This window comes from Sarcophilus harrisii, chromosome 1 (assembly GCF_902635505.1).
Source record: "Sarcophilus harrisii chromosome 1, mSarHar1.11, whole genome shotgun sequence".
Taxonomy (NCBI): Eukaryota; Metazoa; Chordata; class Mammalia; order Dasyuromorphia; family Dasyuridae; genus Sarcophilus; species Sarcophilus harrisii.
In genome coordinates, this window is record NC_045426.1 from 498,147,683 (window position 1) to 498,175,655 (window position 27,973).

General features: G+C 37.9%; 1 protein-coding gene and 1 long non-coding RNA gene across 9 annotated transcripts in view; one reads left to right on the forward strand and one right to left on the reverse strand.

Annotated features, from left to right (window-relative positions):
• DLGAP1 (DLG associated protein 1) overlaps positions 1 to 27,973 on the reverse strand; it is a 1,087,876-nt gene that overhangs the window by 102,710 nt on the left and 957,193 nt on the right. The gene's annotated exons all lie outside the window — the stretch shown is intronic.
• On the forward strand, positions 1,732 to 27,961 carry LOC111719079. 2 transcript variants are annotated; one of them, XR_002769372.2, is made up of 6 exons: positions 1,732 to 2,060; positions 6,776 to 6,812; positions 14,576 to 14,644; positions 26,699 to 26,795; positions 26,968 to 27,146; positions 27,335 to 27,961. It is a non-coding gene; the product is annotated as an uncharacterized LOC111719079 (long non-coding RNA). The 2 variants fall into 2 exon arrangements; XR_004232125.1 differs by lacking the exon at positions 14,576 to 14,644.

The following is a 27,973-nucleotide window of genomic DNA, read 5'->3' on the forward strand; positions in this document are numbered from 1 at the left end:
ATTTGAACTCAGTTCTCCCTGACTCCAGGCCCAGTATTCTATTCACTGAGCCATTTAGCGACCTCTTCCAACATCACCAATTACCTAATGGATATTTCAAACTAGAGGTCCTCTAAGTATTTTAAATTCAACACTCTTCATTGTCTTTCCCTTCATATCTATTTCTCTTCTGAAGTTCCCAGTTCCTACTGAAGAAACCATCATCTTTCCCGTCACCTAGTTAACAATTCTAGTATCATCTCTTTCAGTTACTCTAGGTATCTGATTTGCTTCTAAGTCTTGTTGGTTCTATCTCCATAATTTGGCTTATCTACACTGCCTTCTCTCTACTCACACAACTATTGAGCTGGTTCAGACCCTCATCTCCTCTCACCTGCACTACTAGTCTTCTCAGTAGTCTCCCTCCCTCAAGCTCTCCCTACTGTATTCCATCTTCCATGCAGCTGCCAAAGTGATTTTTAAAGGCTAGTCTGCCCTTGTGATCCCTCTTGTCTTTTAAACTCTAGTGGCTACCTGTTGCCTCTAGGCTTAAACATAATCTCTTTTCTTGGACTTTTAAACTTCATTAAAACCCTCTTTTCTTCTGCTAGTCTTACACAGTATTCCCTTCACACATTTTAGGCCAGAGTGGGTTAGGGATTATTAGGGCTAAGCATGGAGAAAAAAATCAGAGACCTTTTCCTCTACAGAATCACATTCTAATGTAGGAGATAATATGTAAATAAATATGTTCTAGTTATATAGAATAAATAGAAAAAGCTTAGATAGAAGAGTGGGGTTTGAAGAAGGTAGAAATTGGCTGGGGAACCTGGAGGTAAATGAAAAAAGAGAACTGTTCAGAAAACCTTGCTTCCCCTACCTCTGGGCAAAAAAAAAAAAAAAAAATGCTATATTACCCTTGACAGTTTGCCCTACCTCTGGGCAAACTGTCAGGGGTAATATAGCATTTCTCTCTCTCTCTCTCTCTCTCTCTCTCTCTCTCTCTCTCTCTCTCTCTCTCTCTCTCTCAACATTTTCTTTTAGGATAATAGAGCATTTTCTTTCTTTCTCTCTTCCTCTCTCTCGCTTTCTTTTTAAAATAGAGCATTTTCTAAGATTTCTTTGGTCTTAGTTCAGGGAAGGGGGCTATAGTCTTTTTGCAGTGTGAATGCATTCCCGAAGGAGAATCTTTCGAGGACCCTCCCTCCTGAATCCAGAAGCTCCCAGCAAAAGAACTTTTAATTCTTAATGTCCCAGTGAGGGTGGGGGGCGTTGGGGCCGTGAGGCGGTGAGAGGGGGAGAAAAGGGGAAAACCGGGAAATGGAGGACAATGAAGCAAATCCTGTGTTCTTAACACTCGCCTGCTGCTAGCAACCAGTATTCTAGACGCTTCCTAATACCAGGCGAATGCCCCCGTGCCCGGGCATGTCTAACTTGGAGATCTATTCAGCTGATATTAGGCGGGGAGCAAACCCGAGGGAGAGCTCTCCCCTTGCTAACCAAACATCACAGCGCTCTCAGGAGGGTCTAAGGATGTAAAAGTTTATTTCACTTGTTATAACTGGAGAATTGCTGGCTTTTAAAGAGACACCCAAGTGGCTGCAAACGGTGGATTTCCCGAGGTGAGGTTACTATGCAAATCCAGGGAGGGGAGGATCTGAGAACTAGTCATTTAAATAAATAAATAAAAGCCTCAGGCACTTCATTACTGGAAATGATGCAAGATGCTTCCACTTAACTGAGAACGTAAAACTAAACAAATCTGAGGTGGTGAGGAGCAGCTGCTCTCCAAACGGAAGCAACAGCCTGAAACCGACTCAGCCAACGGCTCTGCATTTTACCTTTCCCCTCCTCCCTGGTCCGGCCAAGAGCCTGGCAACCAGCAACATGGCAACTCGTAGCTGTAACATGAAGAGTGTGTGTGCTTTTTGAAAGGAGGGCTTTAAAACACAATGAAGTTGAGGACTGTTTCTTGCAACCCTGCTCTCTAGAGTCCCCCAGTGGCCGCAGTGGGAGTATTACTGATGTGCTTCAAAGCACCCGATTTCGTGCTCCCACTTTTCTCAGCTGCGGGAAAGAAGGTAAGTCTTCCAGGAGGGGGGGGATGAGGAATCTGGGGAATGGGGGGAAAGGAGGGGAGATGGAGATATGGAAGAAAGGATTTTTAACCTGAGAATAAAAAGATAATCGTTCTATATTACAGTATTGGAACTGTGATTTTACCTGGTTACTCCAGAAGGTGGAATTCCTGTATTTTCCATTTTTATCTCCCATCTAGATGTTGCTGCTTAGTTTCTTGGGGCCCTGACTAATTTGCATGTTTGCCTTCCAGCTGGTCTGACCTATGGAATGCTTAGGTAGGATTTAAAGGCAGCTCGAGGAAAGCAGTGAAATCTCCCCCTCCCCCACTTCCCCTGGCCTCTTCTGCTAGTGGGGGTAAACACATTCAAATGCTAATGGATAAACTAGATTGGTAATCCTCCCCCCACCCCCCGTTAACCCTTTTATCACCAAAGTTGGGCTTTGTTTGGTGGTGCTGCTCTTTCTTCACCCAGTATATTTCCACCGAAAAGTCTTGGAAAAAGTTCAGAACAGATTACCTACTAAATAGACACCTTATTCAGACCTTTATTTCTGCTTATTTAAAGAAGATAAAGTGGTGTGTGTGGACTAGTCACTTCAGATGGGTCCAGGTCCTGGGATAAAATCTAAGGCTTGTTAAATATTGAGTTGGAATATTTTTTAAAAAGGAACAATAGAGGTTAGCAACAGGTCAACAGTGGTGGAAAGAGATAATTCTATTTAAGGCTAATTACTTTAAAATGTTTTCAGAAAATATCCGTGAGTAGAGGTGCTGTAGGTTAGAATGGCTTCAAGTTCCTGACACTTTCCAGTCAATGTCTAAACCTCAGTTACCTTATTTGCAAAATGGGGCAACAAATCTCCGTTGTATCTGCCTCACAGATTTGTGGTTAAAGTATATAAAGTGCTTTGCAACTGTTTCTCCACGTTTCCGTCCATAGTGGATACAGTTTAGCATAATTTGTACACTTACCAGGCAATCAGTGTTTATTGAGTAATGCAAATTCCCATTTTTCAAGAAGTTACTTTGGAATTTGTCTTGCATTTAGGAAGCACTAATATTAAAGACAAAAATGTTTACAGCTCCGAATAAGAGTAGTTTGATTACTACTAAAAGTTTAAATAAGATGCTAGAAGTATAGCACAAGAACATAGTTTCTTCAAGGTGGAACTCCTGCTCCAATAGTAACTATGGTCAGGATATTGAAAAGCTTATTTCCAGCTTTCCATCATTTCATCAAAAGAGATAATATTTGTAAATCATTCAACCCAGTACCTGGCACAGAATAGGCACTTAATAATGCCTTGTCCCTTCCCTTTATCTTTAGAGAGGCAGAAAAGCAGCCATGGCTAGAGGATGCTCAGTCTCAGCGCTAGGAAGACATGAGTTTATGGTCCTGTCACTGACAAGTACAGGTTGTGTGACTGTGGGCAAATCATTTAACCTCTTGTGACCTGTAACACTATGGAAATCTGATAAACCAAATTAAAATGTAATTGGGAAATATTTAACAAAATAAATAAAAATACAAGACATAATTTTAATTTGTGTTTTTCGGAGTCCATTGCAGCCTAGAAGGATCCTTATGTGTGGTTCAGTCGTCATATTTCTATTTGAGTTTGATTCCACTAATTTTTGAAAAAGGTAGAGGAAGTTTCCTCCACTGGAGAAAGCTTCCAAAGAAGACAGAAATTGGAATCAAGGATACCAATGACCTTGGAATGAAGTGCCACTTAATTTTTTAAGGATGAAACGAGAGAGAGAGAGAGAGAGAGAGAGAGAGAGAGAGAGAGAGAGAAGACAATGGGATAAAAGAATCAAAGGTAAAAAAGGATAACTATAAAAGCAAAGCAAAGGGAAGAAGGCGAGGTCAGAATAGGAATAAGATTGGAAAACTGGTGAAGGATTAAGGAATGAGATGTTGCAGTCATGGACAAAAATCAAGCAGTTCAGCTTTTGATGTGACTAAGCCTACATGCTCTCTCTCCCTTTCAACTCTCCTTTCCTTCCCTTCCCTTTTCCATCCATCCTTCCTTCTTTCATTCCTTCCTTCCTTCCTTTCTTCCTCCCTTCCTTCCTTTGTCAAATTACTTTGAAAAAGAGGATGTAGTAATTTGAAAATATATAAAAAAAACTTTCCTTCCTTCCTCCTTTTTTCCCTCATTCTTTCTTTCTCCCTCCTTCTTTCCCTCATGCCTCTTTCCTTTTTTTCTTCCCTTGGCCTTCTCTTCTTCATTTTATATTGAAGTTTTGACCTATTTTCTTTTCAATCTGCGTTGATTCGATTGGCTCAATATAATGCTGCTGAATTTAGGGAAAATACCCAATTAATTTTAGTCCCATTACAACTCAGAACTCAAGCAACTCACCAGATTCAGCTTCCCCTAAACTGTTGGTTTGTATGGATTTCCCCCACATCACCCTCAGTTCTTTATATTTTGCTTTACCTGGACATATACCTAGATGTTCTGGTGGCTCTGACTATCCTTTTCTTGATGTAATTGCTATTTGATACTTTTTCTCTCTCCTTAACTTTTGAAACATCTGCCTCTTCCTTTTCCTCTTATTTGTCTGAGTAAGGCATAAGATGTTTGAGGGTTAAGAACTGTTTACTTTATGATTTCATTATTTCAAGAGAATTGGTTATTACCTGGAAGAAGTGATCTCAAAGCCAGGAGTAAATGAAATGAACAAGAGTGAAATCATCCCTCCCAGCCTGACAGCTGGTGACTAACTGAGAAGGGGTAGGGGTGGTAATGACTACTCAGTAATGTCACACCATGTGACAGAAAACAAAGTAGAAATAACAATGCATCCATCTCTACCAGGATGTTATAACCAATTGTTTCTGGATGATAGCATGTTATAACATCCATGTTGAAGTTCTTTCCTTACATCAGGAAAGTGATTATAGTTTCTTAGAATGATCTCTGTATAAAGCATTATATAATATCTAATGGGACTTCAGTCAAACTGAAGTCAGAACTAAAATTTTATTTTAGACTTGTCAGTAACCTTTGCTCACTGACAAAGTGCTTGTAAACTAATGGGCTTTTGGGAAGAGGGCATGGCTCTTGTAAAAGCAGCAGTATGATGTTACATTAGGCAGATGGGGGAAAGCAGACCTGAGATCAGACAGGAAAGCTTTTACACAATACAATGCCAAACCCATAAGCTTGTGAAAACAGGATGTCCATGGAGGTAAAGAAAATAAAAGAAAATGCATCGAATATTCATCCTTCCTGTTGTTTAAGGCCAAGCCAAGTGAAATAATTAATTATCCAGCACCAAGCTTCGTGTCCTGGATATATTATGCCCTTAATAAATGTCTGTTGAATTTAATTATTTGAACTTGGGATGAAAGGTTGTATGGGAATACTGTTGTATTTAATTATCTTGTTAATTATTTACCCTATTATTTCTTTTATTAGGAGATTATAGGTAGCATATATATATACATACACACATATATCCACAAATATATTTAGATCTGGATCTGTAAATGGAATATTATTAACATCTATGATTTAATCCAGTTAAAACGCCAGACATTTTCTGGTCTCTAAATAACAGAATCATGGAACTTTATAGCTGGAAGGATAGGGTCTGGACCTGGAATTTCATTGGAATAGGAAACTCTCAGGTGAGGAAACTACTGGTATAAATTTACACCTTCTCCATACCATTACATAGACTTAGCTGCCTTAGCTAGAGCATTGACTTTGCCAAGTGTCTCATATCCTGTATGGGTCAGTCAGAACTTGAAGTGAGATCTCTCAAACTCCAGAGCCAGCTCTATTCACCACACCCAATTGCCTCTCTATTCTAGCTGAAAGGGATCTTAAAAATCAATCCAACTCTAATTTCAAGATAGGTAAAGGAAACAAATATTAACTGTGTGCCAGGCTTTACAAAATGCTGTTTCTAATCCTAATCTCACAATAACAGTATATGTGTGTGTGTGTGTGTGTGTGTGTGTGTGTACATCTAGATAGATAGGTGTATATTCTTATCCTGATTTTACAGATGAGAAAACTGAGGCAGATAGATTAATGACTTGTCCAAGTTCATACGGTTAATGTTTGAGACCAGATTTGGGCTCTCATATTCCCGATTCTATGTACTTTACTACTGAGACTGTATTTTGGGGGGGGGGGGAAGTAAGGGGGAGAAAGATAAAGGATACAATGAGGTTAAAATGACTTAACCAGAGCAAGTGTCAGAAGCTGGATTTGCATTCAAGTCCTCCTGACTTTAGGGCCAGTGTGCTTGCTATCTATTATACTTCCTAGCTGTCCCTGCCTATATACTTTGCCGTGGCAAAACTGTGAATATGCCTCTATCTTATTTCTAGTTCTCATAGTATTTCTAGTACCTCAGGGCTGCTGTTCTTTAACACTTGGTAAGTGCCAAATTTAATGTGAGGGACAAGATAAGCAAAGGTCTGATGCCATATCAGGAAATCTTTGGGACTCAGAATAAAAAAAACAAACCCAAAGTATTATAACAAGCTACTAAATAGTTTAGGATGTTTTGTTAGGACATCCTAAATCTAAACCATGATTGTAATCATGGTTTTTTGAGAAAAGAATAAAGACCAGCATATTAAACTTGTGGTTTTACGGTTTTTTCTAAAGAAATAAAAATCATATCATTTTAAAACTGAAAGGGACTTTGGAGATTTAAATGGCTATTAACCATCTCATTTTACAGGTGGAGAAAGTGAACCTAAGTGAATCAGTTGCTCAAGGTAAGAAAGTTAGTTGATGCTAGTGAAGACCAGACTTTAGATTTTCTGACATCCTTTTTCCACACTCTATTCCCTCTTCCTATGGGAATCTTATTAATGTGATTAATAAGACCAGCTCAGACCCTTCTGTTGGGAAGATTATAGTATATAACTAGAGTTATGATCTTCTGGGCTAGGGATTATTAATCTTAAATATGTGAATTTAACAAAGTTTTTTGGAATGATATTTCAATGGAATGATTTTGTTTGTAATCCCATGTATTTTATGCATTTAAAAATATTATTCTTTGGAATCTAAACCCGTTGACCCAGCAATACCATCTATTTCCCAAGATGATTAGGTGAAAAGGAAAAGAACCTATATGTTCTAAAATATTTATAACAACCCTTTGTGGTGACAAAAAACTGGAAATTTTGGAGCAGTCTATCAATTGAGCAATGGCTAAACAAGTTGTGGTATATTGGATGGAATGTTACATGTTATATGAAATGATAAGCTTGTTGTTTTTAGAAAAACATAGAAAAATTGCATGAAATAAAGAAGAGTGAAATGAGCACAACCAAGAGAATGTTGCATACTATAATAGCAATATTGTTTTAAGAACAACTTTGAACAAATAAGTCATTTTGAGTATGACAAATACTCAAATCAAATACAAGGGACTTTTGGAGAAGATATTATCTGCCTCCAGAGAAAGAACTGATAAACAGAAGTATGTATAATATGGTTCTACATCCATATGCATATTTGTGTCTAAGAATAGCCAAAGGGGGAAGTGGGGACAAAAAAATTAAAAGGGCACTGCAGAAGATAAAAGAAAACTTGGAAGGAAGCATAGAAAGCAGAGTAGCTTTACTACTTACATAGTTTAAAAAAAAAAAACAGTATGAAATGTAAATTCACAGTTTTATAGTGAATTTTTTTTATGTTGTGCTGTGTACATGGAAACATTCTTTTTTTGGGGGGTGGTCTATGTATTTTTTTTTAAATTAAAAACAAAAGAAAATATTATTCAGACAAGATTCATCTGATATTATTCTTCTCTGAATACTCTTCAATAAAATTCATCTGATCGTTAAAGAGATCCATGACACAAAATCTCTGTTTTAAGCTATAGATTTGCCTTGATCCCGGACCCACCAAAGGTACACACCTATAGTTTCCGGAAGGGGTATTTCCATTACCTATACCCACTACCTATTTATGTGTTCTTTGAGACCTTTAAAGCCACGAGAATTGTAGATTAGGTTTTTAAAATACTTCTTTCTGATCCTTCCTAATTCTAATAGAAAGGGTTAGTTGAGCCAGGTAAACCCATTTATTAATCACTTACCATTTGTGAGACAAGACACTGTGCTATTTGCTAAAATTGCTAGAAAAAAGTACAAAAAAAAGACAGCCTTTGCCTTCAGGAAATTTACTTTCTGATAGGGGAAGAAAAGTCACAAAAAAGAGCTCAAAAGTTCAATCCCAGCATGCTTTGCACTTGTCCCAGACCCAGAAGTCTCATTATATGGATCATCTATTTAGATCTAATGTTAATAATGTGTGCTGTTGGGTAATTTTTATATGGGCAGTTGTTCACATCTGACTCAGCTCGATGCATCCTTATGGATAAATTCTCTAAATTTATTAGTTGACATTTTTTTCTTCACCTGTTCAGCTCCAACTCCTTGTCCCCCGGCTACAGAGCCTGTCCTACACGGATTGCAAACTAAATAATGCAAGCATTCCTTTCTTTCTCCTGGCCTACTATAAATTGTTTCTGCACGTTTGGCCTCTGAGAGACTGACTCCTTCCCAAGGCTCCGGCTAAATGCCAAGACTCATTTAATGTAGCTTAAGGAGGACTCCTAAAGGTTTATCTGGAAACAGCATTCTGCATTCATTAGTTATAGACCTATCAGGCATATTTTGAACATGGACTTGGAAAATGCGCCTTTAAAAAAAAGTGTTGCCTGGAAATTGAGAAAATTGGCATTTCTGTTCACATACTTTAAGTTAAAGGAGACAGATAGACCTATGTATATCTTTTATCATGAAACAAATACAAAGTCTGCCTAGTGTTGCTTATTTTCTTAACTTCCTTTCTCAAAAGGAATTGTAGTTAAGTAATAAATATGAGAAAACTATAAATAGCTAATAATAAGAGAAAATTACAAATAGTAAATAAACTTATAAAAAACTATAAACAGTAAGTAATAATAAAGAAATTTCTAGATTTTCACAAGCACCAACACTTATTAAATGTAGAATATAAGGGTTTTGAGATTATTGTCCATAGTTCTTTGTCCTTGGATCCCTAGCACCTAATTTCAATGTTATGCACAGTATGTTGGACTGTACAATTGTTAAAAACCACCATTTACAACACAAAACCATATTTGTCTTTTAATAAATTTGCAACAAATTATTTCCCTAGAGGATGTTGACAGACTATATGCTGTAGTATAATGTTTAATTTCATACTTTGCCAGATCTATTTGTTCTTGCATCTCCTATACTTACTTTAATCACACCCAGGTTCAGGCCGTTTGGGGATAAAACACAAGGTGCTGTTTGATAAGTAAAGCTTGGAAACTCATATAGTACTTAGAGAATTTGGCTGTTTTTCTTTTCATTGACTAGAAGAAAAAAGAAATTTCAGCAATATTCCACGAAGTTTTGTACCAGAATAAGGGAGAAAACCTTAGCGAAAATGAGAGCTACTATTTGGATCAAAAGATCTGTTAGTAGTGGACTAGGAGCATTTTGATGGTTGCCGCTCTAAGGTTCAACCCATTTGCAGTTACTGATAACCTTATCTTCTGGCAAGTCTTGTTACCCTCCGGCACCTGGCTGAGAGGTAATAAAACTGTTGCTTTATCTTCTTGGGAAGGAGTTAGCTAAACCTTACCTCACTATAATTATGGTGAATTGAAATGGCCAGTCATTTACAAAAAAGGGGGGAAAAACAACAACAACTTGGTGGGGAGGTTAAAGAAAAATAAAAAGGTTTCAGGCAGGAAATTGGCTGCTTTTCTCAAGATTTCAAAAACCAAGCAAGTCAAACCACCCAAAGTTTTCCTACGAGTGAGAAAAACAACTTGGCTAGTCTCCCCAGGGTTAACCGGATTGCTGACAGCTCAAGCCCACGTGATGGTCTGGAAAAAGAGGATCAAGCTCTCCAGAAAATCCTAGGAGCAATCTTCTTAGGAGCTTTCCTTTCTAAATGTAAATTACTGAGTCATTGCTTAGGAGGGGAGGAAGTTACAATCACACCAAATGACTCATTCATTGCTGTTAGCTGGGAGTTTGATTAAAAAAAAAAAGTTTTAGCTAAGAGCAGCTACAAATCAGCTTTAAATACTGGCACCTAAGGAAATTCCCCTGATTCAGGATGAATGCCATCTGCACAAAAGAAGTCCTATTGACATCTCATTTACAATCTCCCCCAGGACACAGACAAGACCGTTTCAATAAACCCAGACTCTGAAACACCTATTGTTTGGAATCATCATCTAGCCACAGGGTACCACCACTCCCTATTGTTTTGGAAAGTAAAAGATTTTGACCTCGGAGGATTGAGCCCTGAATAGAGGAAGAAGAAAAAAACCCCCCCCCCCCCCCCCCTTAAACTAAGTCACAAGATTCAACATGCACATGCATAGGAATTCACATACATACATAGTAAAGGTGACATTTAACCTGATTTCCATTTGGGTAAATATTGCTTATTAGAGATGCTTCTCTTTTGCAGTCCCCTCGGTATAGAGATTCTGAATGGTGCCAAATTTGTGCTTAAGGAATGTTAAGACCTGCCAACATGTTTTCCAAAGCTGTATTTGATATAGTTCCCAGTTTATAAAAAGGCAATATCACGGTATGTATCACAGGGAAAAAAAGCTAAACAAACAACTTGGGCAATTCTTGGATTACTTGTTCTGATATCCCCCCTAAAGATTTATAGGTTAACTATAATTCTTTCTAAGAAAAAAAATTTTTAAGGCTCCTTGACTTTCTAGTCTTCTTCAACTCCTTGTTTGTTCTTTCTTCATACAAATCTTTCTGCCACTACCGCCATTCCTCACAGATCACTGAATCTAGAGCTGGAAGAAAAGCCAGCTTTTTGTGGATGGAGCCACCTCAATTAAGTAATTTGCTGAAAGTCATACAAGTTATTTTAATTCATTTTGATTCACTAAAGCATTTAGTAAATGTTTTCTGTACTCTAGATTCTATTCCACGGACAAAAGATACAAAAGACAAAATTGGAAACAGGAGCTTCTTGTTCATTTATTCAGATTCTTCTTGGCCCCATGGGCCATGCCAGTGAGGCTCTCAGTCCTTCACTGACCCAAGATCTGTCCAAACTCATTGCTTCCATGTCCAGGAGCTTACATTTTGACTTAAGGAATAGAATGAAACAAGAACCATCTTTGTTGATTTTTGGTGTTCTTTCCATCAATACTGCTTCTTTCCTTTTTTGAACAAAACTTGAGACTTTTGTTCAAATTGAGGTGAACTTTATAAGAATCCAAAGGTGTTTTGTTCAGGGTTTTGTAAAGTGAAGGCTTAAGTTTCTCCTAAATTTGGGGGAATCTGACTATGCTAAAGATTTTCAGTTGCATATTCCCTGTCCCCCCAGTAATCTTGGATATTAATTAGGAAAGGAGAAAATTCCTCCCTCCCCCATGTGTTGACCCTTTTTTCTGTTCAGATATAGAACATTAAATCCAGGAAAGGAAGAGAGAGTTGGAGAAAGGGGGGAAAAAACACAAACTTAGACAATAACTTTATATATTTAAGAGAAGTAACAAATTGTAATAGATTTGCAGTTCTTTGTGGAGTCATTTTTATACTACTTATGTTAAGAATATGAAGTCCAAATAAAGCTGACATCTGATGCATCCTTGGAATAGTCTGCATTGGACTAATAAACTAATAACCAAAAAGAGTGATCTTTTGTAGGATAGTCACAATAGGGGATATCCATTTAAAGGGATAATCTTAAAAATCTTGGAAAGTCAGAACTAGGATAGACCTTAGAGATCTCCTAGTCCAACTGAGGTTCCCAGAAAAGTGAGGTTAATTCAAGGTCACAAAACTGGTAAATAGCAGAGCTAGAATTACAATTCAATTTATTGGCAAGTGTTATCTTTATTACAATGAATTCCATACCTTTTAAATCTTTCCTAAATAATATTTTTCAGTTCTTAGCCCAGTACCTGGCACATTTTTATAAATATTTGATAAATATTCTTTGACAACTATTGAATAAATATGTTAATTAAAAAAATTAATAAATATCTGTTGGTTGTTGTTAATTCCTTTAATTATTTTATTATATTTCTTTTATACCAAATTCTTTACAAACTAGGTTGGGAGAATTCATTATATGTCTCTGATCCTAATACTGTCTCTGACACTTGTTAGTTAGGTAACCCTCCTTAGATAAGTTATTTCACTTTTACATAGCACAGGAAATTCTAAAATCTTAACTACTAAATTTGGGGGAGGTTAAAATTTAAGTTGGGACTTAACATTGCTGTATTTCCCTACAGATCCTCACAATTAGTTGAAAATTGACAGCATGGAAGGAAGGGGATACTCCTCAAATGCAGTAGTAGGAAGTTATTTGTTAATTGAGTTAGAATAAGTAGTTCAATCTGATGACAATACCATTTGAAACTGTAATTATAGAAATACTATTTTAGGTGTGGACATTCTCAAAATGTATCCCCAAATTGTCTTATATTGACTAGCCCAAAGAGACAGCTCCTTTCCACTCCTCTCCTCTAACAGCAAGGTTTCATTTATTGATTTATTTTCTGGCTGTCACCTTTTAAAAGTAGAAACCATAGAGAAGGATCTTTGCTTATTCTGATGCTTTCCATAATTAAGGGCAGGCCTTTAAGACAAAACATTCTCTATGGTGCCTGCTAGCCTATCCCCAAACCTTCTCTGGGATTGAAACCCCACCAACTGGAACTGTTTGTCCAGAAGAAAGTATCAGCTCACCAGGACTAAATTATCTCTCAATTCTCTCTGCAGCTCTCCCCCACCATTCAGGAATGTTAGTCTTTGACCCTGGATACCAGAAACCACACTGAAAAAATATCCTACTCCCAAGGACAGACTTTTTAGTTATTTACTTACTTTATGGAGTTTGGGTTTAGATGACCTGCTCTGTAAAGCAGAAAATCAACACAGAGAAAAGCACACAAAGCTTAAAAAAAAAAAAAAAAAGTTGTAGGGGTACTGAACTGTAAATTAGAAAATTTGCCTTTTTTTCCCTTTTACAGCCTAGTTTTTCTTGTTAAAACTCCATATAACCCCTAGCATGGAGTTTTGCTCCTTTTCCTTTCTTACTAGCACTAAGAAGAGCTTTGTAAAAACAAGATACACTCATGTATACAAAATCCCAAAAGAAACTCTCCTAAATGAAGAAAAATGGGAATTTCTGTTGGATTATTGCTCCTTGATCTCAAGCATGTGAGAGGAAGACTTTTAAAGTGTCACCATAAACCTAACCAATCCTGTTGTTAAAGAAAAAAATCAGCATAATCCAAATCTTTGTATATCACAAGAGATTTTTAGCCTCATTAAGAATCTTTACCTATTTTAATTTGCTACAACAGAATCAGAAACAATCCAGACAATAATTTGAATTTTGTTATGAAGAGTTCAAACATGAAAAATACAACAAAAATCTAAATGCCTTTTTTTTTGTTTTAATAAAGATTTCATAGGCCTGTAATTTCACTTCATAGGAACTATGGAGGAAACACCCTTTACCAAAACAGATTTGCACTTGCTAGGCAACAATTTTAGAGATTTGCCTGGGGCCAGAAGAGATTAACTGGTTCTCCTAGGGTCTTGGTCATAGTTATTTGTCCTTCCTTTTGGAAGAGGACCTTGATATCTGGGAGGTGATGTCATGACATTCAAATGAGTTGAACTTAATTGAGGGAGAGCTATGCAAAGTCACAAGCCTTACTTTCTCCTCCAGAACCATCTGGGTCCAGTGGCCAGATATATGTTAGAGATGGCCCTGGAGGCAATGAGAGACCTGCCTTTTTAAGCTAAAGTCTTGTACTGGTCTCAATTTGACTTAAGCAACCTCCAACCAGTATTCAAAGAGTAGGGTCTCATTTATCTAAGGAGGAACTTGGACCCATTTCTCTCTGGTCTCAGAGGTAGGCTCATTATCCATTTTGCAATTTTGTCTCCTAGGTCTTCTAAGCACGATTTCCCAGTATTTTAAGCTCAAGCTTAATCCAGTGCTCTTGTGGGTTTTGCTGCTTGCCTTCTATGTGTTCACTGGCACTAACTTGGTAAATATAGGCTGCATATTGGAGAGGAGACAGCTCTGGACTTGTCCTGCGTCTGAATCCTATTTCTTAGCTTCTCTTTCCTCATTGGTAAAAGGAGGATGACAATGCTGGTGGTACCTTAATCCCCGGGTTGTTACCAGCATTAATCCTTTAGCATCATTCCTGGTAAACTGATGTTTTTCAGTCATGTCCAGCTGTTCATGACCACAATTGGGATGTTCTTGGCAGATATACTGAAGTAGTTTGCTTCTACAGCTCATTTTGCAAATGAGGAAACTGAGACAAATAGATGAAGTCCCTAGTCCTTTCATCATCAGAGTTAAATGCTGTATTTTATTTCCAGAAGTCCCAACTTGTCTCTTCACCAGCATAGCTCAATTCTATACTCAAAAAATTTCTCTTTCTGGGTTTGGTTGTTCCTCTTTTAACTCCTCCTTTTTCCCACAGGCTATTGCAGATAGACAGATAGTAGTCTGAACCCTCTCCTGCAAACAATTTTCCACTGAACTCTGTAAGGTAAAAACTACTCATTTGTCTTACAATTGCCCTCTCCTCCCCCCCCCCCCCAAAAAAAAAAAAGCCCACAACAACCAGAAGCCAAAAAGTCCTATTCACATTTATGAAGTTTTGAGGTTTATTTTATTTTATTGAAATGTACTTTAGGCCCATTGGAAACAATAAATACTTGCTGGTTGGAATTGGGACATTCTACAACTTTCCCACTCCAATATTTATTTGTCAAGTATAGCAAAGAATAGAAATTTAATAATTACATCTCATTTTATTGGTTAAAAAACTGGTTATGTTACCTTTCTACAAAAACATTGTCAAACATTAAAATTATTCTTCACATTTATGGATGTACCTGAGACAGCCTATCTTGAGACCATTTTCCTTGCTTTCTCCCCCCACCCCCACCCAATACAAGATCTGTAGTAAAACTGAAAGAACACTTAAGGTTAAAAAGAACTCTTCTCTGACTGACTTCATTTCCTTGTCCTGCCTCAGTACAATTTGTTTAATTTTAAATTTTTAACTTTATTTTACTCTTATTTTTAATCCTAGTACATTTCATATAATTTATGCAAAAACATTTGATGGGTGGAAGATGAAAAATAATCTTTCAAAATGATCATATACAGGGGACAACTAGGTGGCTCAGTGGATTGAGCACTGGGCCTGGAGTCAGGAAGACCTGAATTCAAATCCAGCCTCAGACACTTATTGTCTGTAAGACCCTAGGCAAGTCATTTAACTCCAATTACCACCCTGACCTCCCTCAAAAAATAAAAATAGTCATGCAATTTAGGAATATAGGATCTTAGAAATTTAGTCCCAACTGCCCTCATTTTGTAGATGAGAAAATTGAAGACTAGAGAAGAAACCTGCTGGAATTAATACATTTCAGAAGAAGTCAAATCAGAATTTGGACCACATTTCTCTGACTCATAATCTAGTATTCTTCAGATTCTATTCTATGATCTTTTAATGCTTAGGTCTAGAGAAATTGTTTTTAAATGATCTGAATTTGGCTTGCTAGAAGAAATCATAGAAAATCATTATATTAGTAGATATTGGAAGATAATAGGAAGATTATGGTAATAATTTTAATAAATGACCAGAACTGAGGCAGAAAACTTTGATACCACTGCCCTTAAGAAATGCTAATGGGTAGCTGTTATTTCCCCGAAGTGTGGGATTTCTTTGCCATCTAGCTGGCACCTTGCAATTTGTTTTCAGGAATAAGATGGAAGTCAGGTCACAAGTGTGATACAAGGAAGAATCAAGGCTCTAGAAACCTAATATGCTCTCCTAAGTGATATGTTAAAAGTTTCTAGCCAAGAGTTATATTAGGATACATTCAGATAGCTCTAGGGAAGGGATTGCTTGAAATAGGAAAACTGCTGTGCAAACTCATTCACACCCATTCTCTTTAGAGTCGTTGGACATAGATTGGGACAATTGATAATGGCCCCTGATGCTGTAGTCTTTTTGGCCTTTTTAAGCTGAGGTGTTTCCTGGGTCTCCCTTTGTCTAAAATGATACCCATTCAGTTGTTAAATGTTAGATAAGAATTTAGGCAAAAGATGACCTAGTTTGCTTTCCCAAAAGAATCAGTCTTGGAAGGGAAGCCCCTCAGAGTTTCTAGCCAGAACAGAAACAATAGCTATTTACACTAACTCTGAGCAGTTAAAACCAAAATATTGAAAAATCATGCTTGGGTAGGTACCTATTATTGGCCAATCAGTGAAAGCCCAACTGATTCCATTTGAATTTCAATGGACTATATTCAAATCCTGACTTTTTAGTGCTATATTTTAAGAAATCAAATAAAAACTACATGAGACAAAAGTGTTAATTTTTTTTTTTAAAGCTAGGATAAACAATTAAGAAAGGAAAAAAAAAACTCTAGTCCCCTAAAAAGCTTGTGGCACAAAAAAATCCTGACAAGAGCAGTTGGGAAACTGAAGGAGGATCACAAATCAAATCCTTAGAGTAGCTTGACAAAGTTACAGAAAAGAAGAAGGGAACAAATTGCCTGGGGATGGGTAGGCTTACAGTTTCTAACTGGTGTGAGTCCTAGTTCTGGCTGAGGTGAAACTGTAAAGTAGGAAAATGTATGTCCGGCCATCCCATCTCATTTCTGGTACTTTGCTTTGGCTGCCCAGTGACCTGCTGCCTTCCCTACTTCAGATTGCCATTTGGGTCATGGATTGAAAATCAAGAGATCTTACATATTATCCAATACAACCTTTCCCCTATCCTTATTAGAAACTGAATGGGCAAATAGATGGCATAATGGATAGAGTGCCAGACTTAAAGTCAAGGGGACCTGAGTTCAAATCCAGTCTTAGACACTAGCTGTGTGAACTTGGACAAATCACTTAATCCCATTTGGCTCAGTTTCCTCATCTGTAAAATGAGTTGGAGAAGGAAGTGACAAAATACTCCAGTATTTTTACCAGGCAAATACCAAAAGAGATCACAAGCTCAGACACAACTCAAAATGACTAAACATCAAAAATGGCTCAGTGCATGGATTTGAGGCTTAGAATCAGAAGATCTGAGTATAAATCCAGCCTCAGACATTAGCTATGTGACTTTGAGCAAGTCATTTGATTTCAGTCTGCCTCAGTTTCCTTAACCGTAAAGTTTGAATCATAACAGTATCTGCCTCATAGTATTGTTGTAAAGATCAAATAAATTAATAATTATAAAGCACTTATCACAGTGTCTGGCACATCACATGCTTCTTGTTTTCTCATCAAGTTCCCCTAATTCCCATTTTATAGGTGAAGAAACAAGTCCCAAAGGTTCAGTAACTTGATTGAGATCATATAGGGTATAAGAAAAGAATATGAGGGGAACCTCCCAGCTTCCTTCCTCTTCTCTTCTCCCCCCTTCATCACAACTTCTGTACTCTCTGTCCTATTTTAGGCAGTTAGGCAACCATTTATTCTACTGAAGGCCAGGAGCAGAAAGTTTAGCTGAGTTTGGGGAGGGAGAGGAAAGTTTAAAACTCCTGGAGCTTGCAGAAGAGCAGTAATCATAACAATTATATTTCACTTTGTCCTGCTGATAAAGGGCTTTGAAGAGAGTTGAGGCCATGAATCAAGTATAAGATAATGCCTTTGGGCTGTTCCAATTTGTGGGCTGTTTGATTTCACTATCAGTGCCATGCCTTGGGAATGAAATCATTGTCTAGTAGGCAGCCCCTTTGTGGATCATCAAAAACAAACACTCTTGTCTTTTATATTTCCTCTGTGTCAAAGGTGTGTATTGACTTTATGGAGTTACTGGGACTAGTTGTAAATTAGATTTTAAATGAAAAATCTCTGCATTCTGCCTCCACCTGGTCTGTCCATTCAGGGTTATCCCCAATGTACCTTTCCTGAACAAGCTTTTATTAAGTAACTTCCCCTGTGCAAGGTGATAGATATAAAAAGACTAAAAAGCATAATCCCTCTCCTCGAGGAGACTACATTCTACTCAGATGATGGCACATGCTTTTTGGGGGGGCTAGATTTTTTTCTTCCCTACTTATTTATCCTATCTTTAAAAAAACTGGAACAATTAAACTCTTTGTCTCATGTAGTTTTTATTTATGATTTCTTAAAATATAGCTCTAGAAAACCAGATTTTGATTCAAGTCCATTGAGATTGAAATGAAATCACTCTGGTTTTCGCTGGCCAATAATAGGTACCTACCCAAGATTCTTTGTTTTTTCATTTTTTAGGTTTTGATGGCTTAGAGTTGCGTACAAATAGCAATTGTTTCTGTACTGTCTAGAAACTTTGAGGATCTTACCTTCCCAGATTGATTCTTTTGGGAAGGCAAACTAAGCCATCTTTTGCCTAAATTCTTACCTAATCTTTAATGATTAAAGTAGTCTCAGACAAAGTGATCCTGGGAAAGACCTTAGTTTAAAAAGGCCAAAATCATCTCTGCATCCTGGGCCATTATCAGTTGTCCCAATCTATGTCTAATAAATAACTGGGGAAGAGAGTGGGGGTTTGCACAGCTTTGTCTTATTTAAAATCAATTCATTTGCAAGTTCCTACATCCTCCTCCCGATATCCTAATGTCCTCTTAAAGAACAAAGGATGGACAACAGCAGTAATGACAATGCTTTGTAATATTTCACTATCCTTACAGAAAGACACAATAATTCACATTTATATAGCATTTTGAGAATTATGAAATGCTGTTTCCCAAAGAGGTAGAAGAGGTGTAGAAAGGTGACTACTTGCCCAGGATCATATAGTAGCTTGTTCAAGTTGGGACTTGAAACCAGATTTCTTTGAATTCAAATCTTCCTGTTTATTCATGAACAAAGTCCTTAATTTTATCTATTCTCTTCTTTCTTTCCTCCCAATCTAATCTGTGCAACCAGATCCTCCCCTTAAATATAGGTATGCATGAGCTTTGTAAGAAGACATGAACAAATGGTAGAGGTTGAGAGTGGGATTCCTCTTTTAGTGAGTGATATACTTGTAATATATTTGAGCACAGCCAGAATGCTCCATGGAAGAGGGTTGAGGGTTGGTGTGGGAGGGGTAGAGAGTTAAGTTAGGGAAAATATTTAGAGAAAAGTTCAAGAATCCATGAGTTCCTCAGTAGTGGGCCATACTGGACGCGTGGCTTGGTAAATCTTGACTTTTAAAGCTTGACTGTGATGAGGTCCTGAGTAATTAGGTGGGTTTGGCCGAGAAAAACTGAAGTATTTACTCCCTGAAGCAAACAGAGAAAGACACTGATGGGGATTGGAGGTCTTGGGTAGCCCCACCTTGCTATGTCCAGTTGAAAATCCAATTTAGGCCAAACCCTTGAGGTTAAATTTCCCCAATAAATCTGCCTGTGGCCCCCGCCATCTTTGCTTAATCCATTTTGGGGGACACTGGCTCATGGTGTCTTTCCTCTCACCCCGTTTTCCATGCCCCTTTCTTCTTGTTATAGCTAACTAACTCTTCCAGGGTGTTAAACTCCTCTAAGGATTTAGTCTATCCCTTGCTAATTGTTAAAATTATTAAAACACTTTCCTCTAGATGCTCTCCCAAATCTATTTCATATTTACTTTTTTGATGTCTGTTGTATCTCTTCATTTTGTCTGTCACCTCTTCTCATAAATAAACTTCCCTTTTGCCAAAGAGAATGGCTGTTGTGAATTCTTCACCTGACTGAATGCCAATATTTGGTGCCTGAACATCAATCTCAAACACATCAGTTGCAAATTGACTTCTCCCTTGAAAAGGGTGGATAGGTGGGGAATGACACATAGCACCCCCCAATGCCAAAAGCAAAATCACTCTGGCCTCTGCAGTATGTGTCAATTCAGTCTATTGACAAGGCAACTACTAGGGACTGCTGGGGACACAGAGTCAAAACTGTGGTAAAAGCCTAAATTGGGACCAGATCCTGGGCTGCACGAGACTCTGGGAAGGGGCCCTGGGCATAGTACTAGGGTTCAGGGAGGAGCATTGTGAATGCTGGTCTCTTGGCTCTGGCCCACAGGTCCTGATACAAATCTAAGGTAATAACTAGATTTAACTTTGTGTATTAGAGTGTCTCTGCTTCAATTCTTTACCCTATCTAAACTATACTTAGATGCCAAGGTGATTTTAAAAATTTTATATCTAACTATGTTGCCTCCTCCCCCCACCTGCTTTCTTTTACCTTTAGAATCAAATATAAAGTTCTCTGTCATTTCATGCTCTTTATAACCTTGTCCCTTTCAACCCTTTCAGTCTGCTCATATCTATTCCATATACTCTACATTGTAGCTATATCAGCCCAATACATATTCTCCAGTCAATAACAAAGACCACTAAGGGGTTCATTCCCTCAAGCTGCTCGATGGTCTTCACACATACTGCTCTGGGGGCCTTTATACTTTCTATCTGCTATACCTGGGATGCTTTCCTCCCCATCCTCCTCTGCCTCAGTTTCCCTGGCCTTTTTGGCTCAGATCCTATCTTCTGCAGGTCAACTTTATTCTCTCCAGAGGCCAGTGCCTTCCCTCTCAGATTACCTTTATTTATGCTGTATGTTTTATGTCTCCTTGTTTATGTATTTACTCCTTTCATTATTGGAATATTAGTTTCCTGAGTGCAGGGATTAGTACTTTGCCTTTCCTTGCATCTCCTAGTCCTTCATATAATGCTCGGCACACAGTAGGCCGTAAGCAGTAATTTAATGTTAGTTAAGAAACATTTATTTAATTGTTAGTCACTGTGCTAAGCACTGGAAGTACCAAAAAAAAAAAAAAAAGGTAAAAGGCAGTCCCTGTCCTCCAGGGAAGCTCACAATGTAATGGGAAGGATGACAAGCAAACAAATATGAAAATGTAATGAAGGTGTAATAGAAATAGCAAATAAATAAGTGAGGGAAGGCACTAACTTAGAAGGATTTTAATTGGACTGGAAAAAAGCCAGGTAAGTCAGGAGACAGAGATGAGCAAGGAAATCGTTCCAAGCCTGGAGGAGAGAAAATGCTGAGAGTTGAGAGATGGAACACCAATCAGGCCTGTGTCCCTAGGCTGAAGAGAGTAAGATGGCAGAGAAGAAGATAGAAAAAGAAGATGGAAAGCTTAATAAATACCTCTTGACTACCTGACTGTCCATCTGTCAAATGGGGATAAATACTACTTTCACTACTTACCTCACAAGGTTGTTAGGAGGAAAACACCTTGTAAGCCTCAGAGCGCCCTAAATATAAGCAGTTATTTTAGGACCACTGTTCTTCTCTAGCCCAGGCCTTTCTGCCTTCTTACTATCTCTCCATTTATATCTCTTCTCACCTTCTACTATTAATAGTTCTTCTGTATTAAATGAATACAATAAAGATTAAATCTATCTTCTCTTAATATTTTTTAAATACCCAAAAGAACAACTTTCACCGGTGAAGGTGTTGATGTGAAGGAAAGAATCCCCATGGGAGTTTCCAGGGAATAGGTTGCAAAAATGTGAAAATTTCTCCCATCTGCTTTACATACACAGCAATAGGAGCAGTTAAGTAAAGAACTTAAAAAAAAAAAAAAAAAAAATCACACCTCCTGAGAACAGACTTCCCGGTAGGAAGTTCTAGGGTGAGGAGTCTCACCTCTAGCTTATTTTAGACAAACAAAAGAAAACGGCTAGATCACATGAGTGTAGTGTTTTGCACCTGGTGCAATGCGGAATCCAAGTGGCCTGGGCAAAGGGCATTTTTCACCACTGTAGCATGATAGGGGTTTTAAGCCTTAGGAGCTTAAGATTTGGAACACTTTTATGTGAGGATAAAGGATACCCCTTGGTCCTTTAACTCCCATAGTCTTTGGTAAAGAAAGAATACATATCTCCTCATTTCAGCCATAGCTCATGCTACAATAGGGCCTTCCCACAGACCTCTGACTTCCACAGAGATCTGTGGGGCAGAGAGAAAAAAAATGAGCATTTTTCATCTTTTCTGCCTCTCCTGCTTATGTCCCCTTTTCTCCCCTCTGGAATTGACTGATTGCAAATATGGAAATATGACTAAGCTGTGATGAGTCACACCCTCTGGCCCTAACTTCAGGGCCATCTTAGCTTGCATCCTACTGGTCACTAAGGACAAACCATACAAGGATTATTATTTTTGTTATTGTTCATCCTCTTTTCTCAAAAAAGATCAATGACCTCACAAGGGTAATGTCTTGACTAGAGTATGAACTGGATTTAAGAGAGGCAGAGCCATCAGCCATATAAAGTGGCCAGAAGCCCTTAGGGCCTTCCCCTCCCAGCTTTGTTTATTTATATGGATTTTTTTTTTTTTTTTTTTTTTTTTTTTGACAAGGTGAAAAAGGAAATTCTTTGCTTCAATTGCCACGGATCCTCAATCCTGAATGGGTGCAGTCTCAGACTGAGACCTGTTGAAGACTTTAGCTTAAAAAGACCAAAGTCTCCCACAGTATCCAGGGCCATGTCCAGTCGTCTTGATCTATATCAGGCTACTGGACCCAATTGGCTCTGGAGGGGAAGGTGAGGCAAGTGACCTTGCCCAGCCCTTCCTCAGCTAAATCCAATTCATTTGCATGTCACAGCTTTACCTCCCTGATGTCATGTCCTCTTCGGGAATGAAGGATTAAATAAAACAGCAATGTGGTCCTGCTGTTAGCCCAGGCAACAGCATTCCTGTCTGGAATTCTTTCTGGTACGGTTCTCAGTGAAGGAGAAAAGTCCACAACAAAATCAGTTTCTGTTTCATTGGGTCATAGCCACTGGAACTTTTCACAGCCATGGGAGGTGTTGAGCCCTAGTGTGCTGGCTCAATTCCAGTCTGGTTAATTACATTTTCCCTTACTACCTGAATTCCTCTGACTGTTTCAATTGGATCCGGTATTTTTCCTCACTCCCCAATGTGCAAATATTGTCCCAGACCATTTAGAGGTAGACTTAAGGTGCACTCAGATCCTTTTGCAGGAGTGACAGATTTTTGAGAAATGACAGTTCTTGGAGTGACCAGTTTCCCTAAATCTGTACGACTCCGCCTCTCTTTCCCAAACATTAGTTAAATCTAGGCTGACGAAAACTGTGTCATCGTAATGTCATCAAGTGACTTAAGCATGGGAGTTTAGTGAGACACTAGGGTTATAAGAGGCCATGAGACACCCTGTGTGTGTGTGTGTGTGTGTGAGACTGCTCTGTAACTAAAAGGCATTATTCCAGCTGGCACTTTGAGGTTACAGGCTCCTTCCTCCTCAGTTACCACATGATGGAATAAAAGCATTCCAGGAAATCAAAAAAGCTGGTCAAGGCTTTGGAATTTCAAAGTAAACAGCTTGGCATGTCTGGCCATTTCGGTTTCTGCAGCGTCATTTTCTCTCAGCAGAAACAGCCTTTGCTAACCTGGAGTAGTTATAGACTGTTCTATCCCTAGAAGGCAAGAGGTCTGTTCCCACATCTCCTATGTCTAAGGAAAGGAAGCTGATAGTTACAGAATCCAAGGACCTCCAGGAGCAGAGATGAAGAGGAAAAAAAATGAGACCTACTGGTTGTGAAGGAAGTAACTTAACATTTAAAAAAAATTGCTATCAAGGAAACAATGTCTAGTTGGCACAATAGAGAGAGAACTGGACGTGGGATCAGGAAGACTCCTCTTCATGATTTCAAAACTGGCCTCAGATATTTACTAGTTGTGTGATCTTGGGTAAATCACTTGCCTCAGTTTCTTTTCTGTAAAATGAGATAAAAAAAGAAATGGCAAAGCACTCCAAGTATCTTCACCAAGAAAATCCCAAATAGTGTCCAAAGAGCCAGAAATGAACAACAACAACGAATATGTTTTATGTCTATCAATGCCTAAAGGTCTCTGCAAATAAGAGCAAATTAATCTTAGTTATAGGAAGAGTTCTTAAAACAGTTTGAGATTGTAACCAAATGTATGGTCCTCATTCAAAAAAATTTAGCAGGCAGAAATACAAGCTATCACCAAAAAGGAGGACAAAATTTAAGGAAAAAATGACTTTGTCCTCTATACTCCACATTGTCAGATCAGAATTAAAATTCAGAGTTAAATAGTCCTGGGATTCAGGGTAATAGAGAACCTCTTAGTGTAGTTGTACTTCATAACATTCACCAAGAACTCATTCCTGCCCCCATCCCCTACCAAACTTCATATGATGGCATTCACTAAAAAAACTAAAACATCACTAATTTATACCCTTAATAACACTGAGCCTGCCATCTCTCATGCCCCCAAACTGAAGAAGACAATAGGAGAGTCATTCACAAGAGAGAATTTGTGAGGGAGAAGAAGGGGTTGCAATTGTAAGTGAAGTGAAATCATAAGAACCACAGCCCAGAATTGACAAAGTTTGTCAGGATGGCACTAAATAAAGAATTCTCCATGAAAACAACCATCATGAACTCAGAACAGAACACTTCAGCAAAGTGGAGACCTTTGAGCATATAGAAGGGATAGAAAGTGGATAAACTAAAAGGAAGGAAGAATAAAAAGTCTCTTCCAGCCAAAAAAGAACCTTGAAGAGTCTAAAATCAGTCATGAAAACCAAGAAGAGCTGAAGATTATATCCTAAGAAGCTTTGGTTAGCTGGTTCTCTATTGGAAGTAAAGGAAAAGTCTATTTGATTGGCCACATAATAATATAAAGTCCTTTGTAAACTTTAAATTACCATGCCAATGTCAGCTGGATAATGTCTAATGAAACCCATTAATCCTGTGTCCAGTACCTTTTACTTCTTTACCTATTACCATATAATCACTATAATCACAGGGATAGCTGCAGCAGAGTAGAATAAATATTGTTTATATAATAATGACCGATAACTAGGAAAAAGTTATATTATATTCCATACATTCTGAGAGATAATGTGGTACACACCAGATGGCTGGCCTTGGAATAAGGGTGATTTAGGTTCAAATTATACCTATCACACATACTGTATGACCCTAAGCACATCACTTATCCTTTTAGTGATTCTGTTAAACTCTAATTTGCAGAGGAGGTGCCTACCTGAATTAATAAGTAGCTCCTTCTAACAATAAAACTAAAGGTCTGATCAAAAAGCAACAAAAACAATAACAACCAAACTCTGATAAATCCTAGGGTAGCCCTGGCCAAGACACTTACTACTTTGTCAGACTTAGGGTTCTCATCTATAAAATAGGAATACTCATAATTATAGTGCTTATACCTCAGAGTCTTGAGAGTCAAGTGCTCTCTAGAGAAGGGAAGAAGCATTGAGCATCCACTCTATGCTAGGTATGTTACTAAGTGCTTTTCAAAAAATGTCTCAGTTAATCCTCACACCTGACAAATCAGTTCTGTAATATGATGGATTTTCCCCCCAACTAGTCATAGGAATGAACATACCACTAGACAGGCCTCAGCCCCACCCAGAAAAGTCAAGGAAGCTAGGGAGAACCAGACAATCTGCTAACTTTATCCCCACATAGAAAGGGAAGCTGTAGGGATGATCCTCTTAGGGTATAGCCAAATCTTGGCAAGTCGATTATGGAGGCCCACTTCCAAAGCCCAGAATATATGTCTTGGTACTACTAATTACAGAGTATGAGGTGGCCATAGTTGTTGCTTGCCATAAGGCTACCATTTCAGTCCTTGTTAAGAACATCTGTTGTCCTTCACACATACTATTCAATTTCTAGAACAGGGATTAGAATATAGTAAGTACTTAATCAATGCCTTTTCATTAATTCATCTTCCTTCTCTCTGACTACACAGCCCATTCCCTATTCCTGTGTAAGGAATGGTCTATTTAAGTGGAGCTTAGTTTATTGATGAAAAAGAAAAATGAAACCATTTCTTTGTAAAGCACAATAATATTAATTATCAGACTCTGCAAACACCTGCTACTATTTTACCTGAATATAATGATGAATTTAAAAGTAGGAAAATAATTTTGTTTTAATTAAAACAAATGCTAATATGTATAAGATATGAAGCTGACAAAAGATGACATTCTGAGCAGTTTTGGACAGAAAATCTGTGGTGTAAACAAAAACTCACATCTCCTTATGAAAAATGTAGATTTGTGTTTTGCTTTTGTGGGAACAATTTGATGTTTTGAAGAGACAGAAAAAAAGCTTTTATTTAATGAAAATTGAAGAAATATGAATGAGAAGAAACATACTTCCAAAGATACCAAAGAGACTGAACTATGATAGACTCTTTGGAGCTTGAAGGGATAGAGTAGCACATTTATGTATAACTGTTTTATGACTAAATAGGATAAAACTAAATAAAAAAAAAAGAAATCATAGAAACATTTAGAAATGCTTTTAGAAAAGCCTATTAATTTGTCAGGGTAAATTTGAGAATTTATGACTTTTTAATTGAGAGGTGAGTCATTGAGAGCTTCTCATTTAAGCCCTTGAAGTAGATAGGACTTAGGTATAAAAACTGACAGCTAGGTGGGGCAGTAGTCAAAAAGACCTGAATTCATATAAATCCGATGTCAACCACTTATTAGCTGTGTGATCCTGGGCAAGTCTCTCATCCTTGCTTACCTGAGTTTTTATCTTTTAAAATGAGCTGGAGAAGGAATTGACAAGTCACTCCGGTATCTTTTCTAGGAAAATCCCAATGGAGTCATGAAGAGTTGGACATGACTGAACAACAACAATTAAAAACCGAAGAATCTGAAACAGGAACCTGAGGAGATTTGTAGAAGTATTGGTTGGGGTTGGGGGTTTGGGTGGCCTAGAAAGATGCTTTGTTGAAGCTATGACTCTTAGGAGCAGTCAGCTTATAAAGCTCTTCAGTTGAGTTATTTTTGGTTGGTGGGAAAGAGAAATTAACTGGTTAACTGTAATAATACCTATTGCTCTCTTGCACTGCCTAGATTTGGAGAAAGGTGAAAGAGTCCCTTGCTCTCTGAGGCCACCTTCAGTCTATGAAGAAAAATCAGAAGAGTTTTTGTACAGTAGCTATTGTATAGGCTACAATGTTTATCTGGTTTAAAAGAGTCAGCTTGAGCTGTATTGCTGTGAGCTCCATGATGGTTGGACAACCAAAATCTGGGTAAGTGAAATAACTGGTTAGGCTGATCTATAGAGCTTAGAGATAGTGGATGAGTTTTTTTTTTTTTTTTTTTTTTTTTTTTTGGGGGGTAGTTCTCTGCCTTAAAAAAAGGATTGCTTTCATAGCAAATGGTCACACTTTCCAGATACTCTTTTAAAGCTGATTGCAAATTTTACACATTTGTAAAGATTATGCTGGAGCAGAGAAGAGGAGAATTTGCCCAGCTAAAGAGTGCTGAAGGACAACAGTCAAGCAATGGGCAGAAAAGCAATTTCGCTGATGCAGATGTTTGTAAATGGACTGATTACATAAAAGCCTGCAGACCAGCGTTGTAAGTGACCTTAAACACATGGGTTTTCCTCTCTTATATGGGTCCCGTTTAGATTCCTGAAAGTCTTCATCACAGATATTATGGATGTTGTGGGAAAGTATGATCTAATTTCTAAATTCTAAATTTGGATGTATATTGTGATGTATTTATTATTCCTGCATTGACTTTAATACACATAACTGTAATGTTATTTCTTTTGCCTTATTAAGTAAATTATTATATTTAAGATTTAAAAGTGTCATTATTTTGATTATCTCTATGTAAGAAATGGCTAATTGAGTGAATGGGAAATGCACCAGTGGGGGCTCAATGGCTAGAGTGGAGTAGGAGTACATTTTCTTTCAACTGGGTCACTCCTAATGTCTTAATAAAATTATGGTCCAACTATGTGTTGATGATTATTTCTGATAATCAAGACTCTTGAGGGTGAAGACAAGGTGGAGTGAAAATAGTCCAATGCAAAGCAGCGACCATTTTCATGCCTCATGCACGGGAT